This window comes from Lactuca serriola, chromosome 5, assembly GCF_051521515.1.
Source record: "Lactuca serriola cultivar US96UC23 chromosome 5, Lser_US96UC23_V15, whole genome shotgun sequence".
In the NCBI taxonomy this organism is placed as follows: domain Eukaryota; kingdom Viridiplantae; phylum Streptophyta; class Magnoliopsida; order Asterales; family Asteraceae; genus Lactuca; species Lactuca serriola.
The window spans coordinates 120,221,621-120,229,915 of NC_136412.1; the positions used below are offsets into that span (position 1 = coordinate 120,221,621).

An 8,295-nucleotide genomic window follows, 5' to 3' on the forward strand; every position below is an offset into this window, starting at 1 on the left:
TAAATACTTTTTTTTTCTGAATTACGCTGTTTGTAAATATTTTGAATCTTCTAAACACAATAGATGTTTTATTTCTCTACACTCCTACAACTCGGGCTACTACTCGTTATTTTTGGTTGCTTTGTTACTATATAAGACAACGACCTGGTAATCTTTGAATAATTAATCACCGCCTGTTTAGGGATACTTTGTGGTGAACACCAACTATTTGATAAAATGCCCCAATGAGTGACTCTTGTGTTTTAATGCTATATTATATATTTTGAGCAAGGAACTACACATGTTTTTATTAAATCTGAAGTGTAATGTACAATAGCAATAACATTGAGGTAGATTTCATGTACTGTTCTTTTATGTGTTACTATGAGACATGAATTAACCTCTGAAGAATCACCTGTTCAGATGTGATCATTGACAATGCGGATAAAACGTTTTATGGTCAAAAAGGGAAATCTATTCTAGTCGTTCTCTCTAACAAGGCAACCTTAAAGTTGATGTAGGTAAGATTTTGACCTATCTATGTTATAGTTTGTAGGATGAAACGTTTCAGATGTTCAATTTTGACCTATCTATGTTACAGTTTACTGTTTTTGTAGCAGTCTTGCTTGTGTTATCTGAACTGCTACTCGGGCTTGCCTTCTCAGCTACATCCCTTGCATTTTTGTGGTCAAAAAGCTGATCCATCTTCTTAACTAGTACCATGTAAGTACAATTCAACTAAGGTTTGAGTGCAAAACACTATAAAAACCTTTTTATGTGTGAACAGCTCAATTGAAGGTTTGAAAGCTTTATTCATATTTATTTTCTTAATTTACAGCTGGTGGTGGAACTATGCTCATACCTTACCTTTGATTAAGTTAATCATGGAATGGAATGCAAAATTGCAAAAATACTACATTTCTATCTGTGTAATTTTTAATGACATTTTTTTTAAAATAAAAGTAATAAAAATATCATAGTTATGATGATTTACTTGGATTTTAAACAACTTTTATGTTCAGTTTCTTATTTTATAAAAAATAAATTCGTTAAATATAACTAAAATAATATATGGAATAGCATTCAAGTTATATGTCTGATTGGGGAGGATTCATGGTATCTACAAGAGCCACTATACATAAAATGGATAGAATGGGATTGTTGCAGTGGCTGCAGATTCCAATGTATGCTTGTTACGGAAGAAGAAAGAGAGAGAGAGCTAGCGATACAACTGTCAAATATCATGGAAAATGGCCACTCAGACGAGCCTTTAGGATTGAGGTGCATCAAATTCTTCTACATTACATCAACTCTTTGATAATTATTCATTCTTGACTCTTGAATCTTGATTTCAGGAAGCTGTGTCTGTGGCACTCTCTGCTCTTAATATTGTTGTTCAACTGTCTGAATCTAAGTAATGACCACTTTACCCTTCTATTTAGAAACAATAAAACACCATCTTTCCCACTTAACATATTACGTTGCCTCTATTAGTATTAAAAAGAAACACTAATGTTTCTTTTCTGAACTGTCTGAATCTGAGTAAATTACCATCTTACCCTTCTATTTACAAATGAGATTAATATGCCTCTGTTATCATTAACTTAAAAAGAAACACTCCTTTATATCAGTCCAGATTAACTCAAAAAGAAACAACGTAAGTTTTCTTGTTGAAATGATGAATGGCCATTTTACCCTTCAGGGATGTGGAAATGACATAGAAGCTAGATTACTCATCTGCAGCAGTAGTTATTGGATTTTCTCTCATAGTATCAATACTAAAAGCTTTCAGTATAAAAAGTGAAGCTACACGTGTCATGGTTGTAGCTCCTTTAATCGCCTTTGTAACTACCCACATTCTTTATTTAAAATGCTACAAATTTGACTATGGTAAGCGTTCATTTCCCCTCATAATACAAAAAGGAAAAGACCTTTTTAAGCTTTTTGACTTTTTAAACCTTTTATATATACAGATTTAAATATGAAGGCTTATGTTATAATGGGAGTAGCAAAGGTACTGATTTGGGGGGTATGGGCTGGAATTTTGAATCATCCATCTAAATGGAAGATTTGGGTTATGACAATTGGTGAAGGATTAATTATTTTATTTCAAATTTATGATTTTCCACCCTACAAGGGTTTTTTGGATGCCCATGCTATTTCACATGCCATTATGGTTCCTGTTTCAAATATCTGGTGGAGCTTTATTCATGATGACAGTGAATATAGAACCAAAACACTCATGAAAAAAGCCAAGTGATATATCCAGAAGGGGTAAATTCTTAAATTTACACTCAACTTGTAACCTCGTGTCTTTTTTCTTGTTCATTAGGGATTTAAGGTAGTCACGCTTATTCAGCTTTTGCTTGCGTGTTCACAAGTTTTTCTTTTCTTTTTGTATTAAAAGTTGTGTCGTCTTTTTTTTTTAATTTTCTTAAGCGGTTGGTTTTTATGGATTTAGATGTTGGTGTATGTACTGCTTAAATGCAAAGCTTCCTTTTGGCTTTTGTGTTATGGAGATTTTGTTGTGTTATTTCAGTTTTATCCAAGACGTGGTAGTCGGGGACGACTATTAACTTGGCAGAGCTGTTGTGGTGGGATCTGATAGGCACACTAGGTAAAACATCACGTTTTCCTTTATCCACCAGTTCAGTTAGAGGGATGATGTACTACAGAAGGGCGTTGAAGCTTCAAGCTTTCTTTGACATGGCTAATGAGCAAGGTAAGAATAAATATTTTAGCACCTTAATTTTGGTTTTATAATTAAACATTAATTTCGATTAAAATTATGTTTTATATTTATTGGCAAACCTTGCAGAAATGTTAGAATGTTATAAAGCTATCAGCATTCCATCGGAAGATGAGAAGAAAAGTCAAAGCTCATTGAATGCTCGATTAGAGGCTATTGCTGTTAGTCCTTCAAATCATGAGACTTTTTTTGCGGACAAAAATGCCCATGTGTGCCTAATACTTCTGATATGGATATGGATTTCTGGAGTAAAGATCATAAATTGGGCATCTCAACTGATTCAATCCACCCATTATACACTGCTGCTAAACATGCATTTATGTCTTCATAGCAACAATATAAGATGTTGATAGGTTTACATTCAAAGAAAGTGGATAATATCTTAGCCACTTCATCTCCCCTAACTGATCTTCAAAACGAACTAATGAAGCATAGCATAGCACTTTTGCTGCTGAGTTGTGATTTTGGAACTGCATGGAACTGCAGGTTTCTTTCTGTTTCTCTGATTCATAACATCATTTGCTCTTCTTTCTTATATCCCTGAAAGATAGTTTCTCTTATGTTTTTATACTTTACAGAAAGGAAATTGCATTAAACAAACAAAACATTGGGCTATATCTAGTCTCTGAATGAATAAGATCATGAAGCCGATGCACATGTGTTGGGCCTCCAAGTTGACTTCTGGGCACTGAGTAATTCTTCTTAATTCTTATAAAAACATACAAATTTACATTGCAATGTAGTGGCTTCAACAGGTTTTCAACTTCCGTTATTGTACTGTATTCGTCGCCAACAATCAGTTTCCCTCCTTGCCTTATAATTCTATCAACTTCTACAATCACAGGTGAAATTTTACACTTGCAAGCAAGTTATAAAAGTTATATAACATTATAATCAATGATCTTAATACAAACTCATGTAGCTTTTGTGTGCACTGGAATTATCTCTTTTTTATCATGGAGAAGAGATGGTCTGATGGAGGAGATTGTATGCCTCAGGGTACCCTTCAAAACTTAATACAAACTCATGACAGCAGAAATTGCAGCCTCTGACAAGAGCAAACTCAGTTTGTGCTTCATGTTCATCTTCAGGGGCGAACGACAATGCAAGGGCGTTATCGTCAAAAAGGTACCCTTCAAAACATGCTACACCACACTCTACACCTAAAATTACTCTACTCAGGCTCAGGCATTTGATAGCATATTATAAAAGTGCAAATGCGATTATGAAAGAAATAGCATTGTAGTTTCCATTTATTTCCTTATAGCATTCTGGTTTGTATTTTCAAAATATTTTTTTAGGGCGTTTTACTTTAATTTTTTTACCCATTATAGCTATGAGTAACCTCTTTAATTAAAAGGCCATGACGCGATTTTATACCATGTTATTGTCCATAGTCCATACACACTAAAGAATCTGGGATTTAAACTCAGATTAACATATTTTAAAAAATACTGGTCAACTAGGGGCTGATTTACATATCCAAAACATATGTCCATGGATGCCTAATTTTGAGATTTTTTAGAGATTGTATGGAATTTTTAGATGGGCGCATGTTTTTTATGGGCTTGAACACACTTTGTTTGTATTAAACATATAACTTTTATTTAATTAAAAAATCCCAACTCCCATGTTTAAAAAGATGGTTAAGATGAGCTTTCACTTTCAAGTTTTGTTCTTTCATATTCACCAAAAAGCGAGCAAGCTTGGAGCCATAGGTAACATTTTGGAAGGTAGCTCTTACTTAGCCTCTTCCCTTCTATTGGGAGAAAATAACTGATGTTTTTATTTATCTTCTCCATCTTTCAACAACGTTTTTTTATTTATGATAGGAGATGGGTGATCAAGATGATACTTTCATGAAGAAGTTCGAAAAGCTGTTGTTTCAGATTTAATTGTTTATTGTCTATCCTGTTCACAAGTAACATTACAAATTTTAATAAAAAATGCTTATTTTTTATTTATTCTTTTTTAGCCATTCCTATACTTTTAAGGTATGCTAAATTAGCTATAGAGAAAGGGCTTGCACAGGGTTGTGATGGATCTTATATAAAACAACTTTATATGAACTATTTTACAAAGTTGAGGCTTTATATAAAACAACTTTAGTTGAAGCTTTACATAAGGTGATTATTAATTTTTTATAATATAAATAAATTAATTCCATTTTTACCCTTTTAAGTACTCTATATGAACTATTTTACAAACTTTACTTGATCTTTTTCAGGAGCATTACAACCCAAGATAATTAATTGTGGCGTGACTCTAACTGCCTTTGGGATGCTACTGAGGTTTGTAGTAGAAACGATGGTTTTTAGTTCTCTTATCATGACTTTGCAAGGTGACGTCCTTTGTATTCCAGTTATTTACGTAAACATAACTGCTGATTTATACATATACACTCTAGGTACGTAACTACTGAATCATTTTCATATAAATTCATTCAAACTATCATAACCATAATTGATCATGTCCTGAAACCTAGATTTGCTTGAAATATTATTGGTGGCTAATTCTTTGCAATGAAGGAGATAATTGATGAAGGAATTGAAGTGTTGGTCCATGACAATGTAAGTATAGCATCCTACTCACTGTTATATTGTAGGTTATATGCAAGAAATAGCAATGTGCTTTCATTTATTTGAAAGTACAATGCTCTAGTATAGCTACCAAATGTCTCATTTTCATTAATTTGGCTAAAAAACTATTTTTATTGCCTATTAAGTCACTAAATTAACATTTTATGTTAAATATGTCACCATGCTTATAGTTTTTTCTGACTTCCATTTTTTTATAACATAATAAAACCTCACTCACTGATGTCATCTTTTCTGACTTCCATTTATTTATATAATTTTTATTTGGATCAGGAGGCTGCTGATGACAAAGCACTACAATCTGAAAGAGGCATCAAGTCACGTGCAATTCTTGGTAGACAGGTCAAAGGAATTGTCACAGAGCAGGTTGTTATAAGGCTTCACATGTTCAAAATAGCAACTTACTTTCTTTATTTTTTTATTGTAACATTATATATTGTAAGAAATAGAATTGTATGACATTAAATTTTATGCAATGGATTGTATTTTTTTTATATGGTATTTTATTTCTATTATGAGATAGTAAATGCAAATTTAATTTAAAAATTAATAAATATATAAATATTTTTTTTTTAAACATTCAAATTTACGATACGCAAAAATGTGTGTCATCTTCATTTATGACATGGCCTTCTTGACAGGGGGCTTAATGATACGCATTGTGTGTCATTAACACGCGCGTCGTAAGGTTACGACACGTGAATGCGTGTCGTCTTCCTTTATGACAGGGCCTTCCTTGATACGCATTGCGTGTCGTAAATGCACGTCGTAAACGTGCGTCATAATCGCACGTCGTAAATGCGCGTCGTCTCTCTTTATGACAGGGCCTTCCTTGACGCGCATTTGCACGTTGTCTAAGCCTTTTATGACGCGCAATGAGTGTCGTAAAAGGCTGTTTTTCTAGTAGTGTGGCATACTTCAACTATACCAGCATCGGTGGTTGAAGTGATGTGTTGAGTTGGAGTTTTACACAAGCGAGCTCCTTTGTCATTTATCTCTATTCGACATTCCCTCTGGAAGTGTCCAGATCCGCCGCACTTGAAACAAGCCTGGTTTACTTGGGAAATTATTCGTGCCGGCGCCCTGTAGAAACGGGCAGTGTGCCCCTTCCTGCGGCAATTCCTGCACTGCATCTCTTAGCAAGCTCCGTTGTGGTGGTAGGTGCATTTGTCGCTCCTTGGAAGATATCCATCATATCAGTTGACGGGGGTTGTAGTAGCAAATGAAGTGCTAGATGTTGTGACTGCTGTTGTGACCGCATGGGTAGTCATGGGTTGTCGTCTCTTTGTAGAACCTTGAGCCGACTTTTCCCCCTTTTTGTTGTCACACCCCCGGACCAGACGGCGGAAACGTCCGGAGGCGGTTGACTTCATTATGGAGTATCATAACAATTGAATATAAATGAAACAGATTAATCCAAGCATCATACATTGAGATAACCAACTTACATTGTGTACGTATTGTATTTGTTCTTTGAGTTACACAAAAGATACATAAGTAGAAAAGGATCCAAACTACAGCTAAATGGTCTTGCATCAGCGTCCCTTGTTTCCTGCTTACTAGATCCCTGAGAATACAAGTCGTTTTGAAAAGCGTCAACTAAAAAGTTGGTGAGTTCATAAGCATTTTTTGTATAAAATTGTTTATACTTGTTTAGAATCGTTCTCGTTGTACTTTCAGAAAATCATATATTTTCTATAAAATCATTTGAAGTCTTGCCTTGAACATCATGGATGTATGTGTGCATGTCATTACTTTTGTTCATCCTTATAAGGAGTGATTTTGAAATGTAGTGTGATTTGTAAAAGCGGGCTGTGTCCGAGAATAGTTCTTTTCAATAGTAGAAATCAACCGTGTCAAGAAAAATCCCTTATTTTCAAAGAGGAAATATGGTTGAAAATCATGTTCCTCTTATTGAGCAAAATTGAGCGTGTGCGTTCTAGTTTATCGATATCGAAGTCGTAGAAAAATCGTTTTCTCCAGAAAATCCTATATTTTCTGCTATAAAATATTCGTAAGTTGTAGTTTATCGTTATCAAGATCGTAGAAAAATCGTTTTCTCCGGAAAATCCTATATTTTCTGCTATAAAATATTCATAAGTTCTAGTTTATCGTTATCGAAATCGAAGAAAAATCGTTTTCTCCAGAAAATCCTATATTTTCTGCTATAAAATATTCATAAGTTCTAGTTTATCGTTATCGAAATCGTAGAAAATCATTTTCCATAGAATCCCACGCTTTTTACTTTGTAAAATAGCAGTATTTCAACTCTATGCTTGTTAGGAGAAAGAATCATCATGGCTATTATGGACATTCTATGTGATGAAGAAGGACAGTCAACACAACAAATGCGAACCATCACCTATCACGTATAGGACAATCAACACAATGTGCGAAATTTTATTTATGAGGTTTTCCTTGCCTACATTTCTAGTTAATATAACATATTCTAGTGAGTTGTTATAACCATACTAATCATGACGGAGTGCATGTTTTGGCGTTTCTCAGGCGCCCTCGGTTTGGAAAAGACATTTGTCACCCTAGACTGCCCTGTCCAGTTGTAGCGAACAACGAAGGTACGGGGTCTCAGCCCCGTATAGATCTATACACAAATTTCCGCTCTCCCTCCAGGAGACTCTGGCTATAACTCCTTACAGGACTTGAACGTATACTAATATTGTTATATTTAGTTACTTTTGAGATTTGTCTGACTAGAATATTAACAACCTTTTGAGGAATCGTTAGAGATCCATTATTTGTTAAATAAATAACGAAACTCGTACTTATTGAATAGAAATATCGTTCACGTTCCATATCGTTGATTGTGCTCGTTAACTAGGTGCCCGTGTTCGTTCCTTTTCGTTTATTGAAAAATGAGTCATTTTAGTCAAAAGAAAAAGTGTCAAGTTATAATTTATATAAATTTATAACTACCAGTTATGACACACATTTTCTGTTTTATGACATATA

At 34.1% G+C, this 8,295-nt stretch overlaps 1 pseudogene; it reads left to right on the top strand.

Annotated features, from left to right (window-relative positions):
• The first annotated feature begins 1,122 nt into the window (after positions 1 to 1,122).
• LOC145049768 (uncharacterized) lies at positions 1,123 to 2,239 on the top strand (annotated as a pseudogene).
• The last annotated feature ends 6,056 nt before the right edge of the window (positions 2,240 to 8,295 follow it).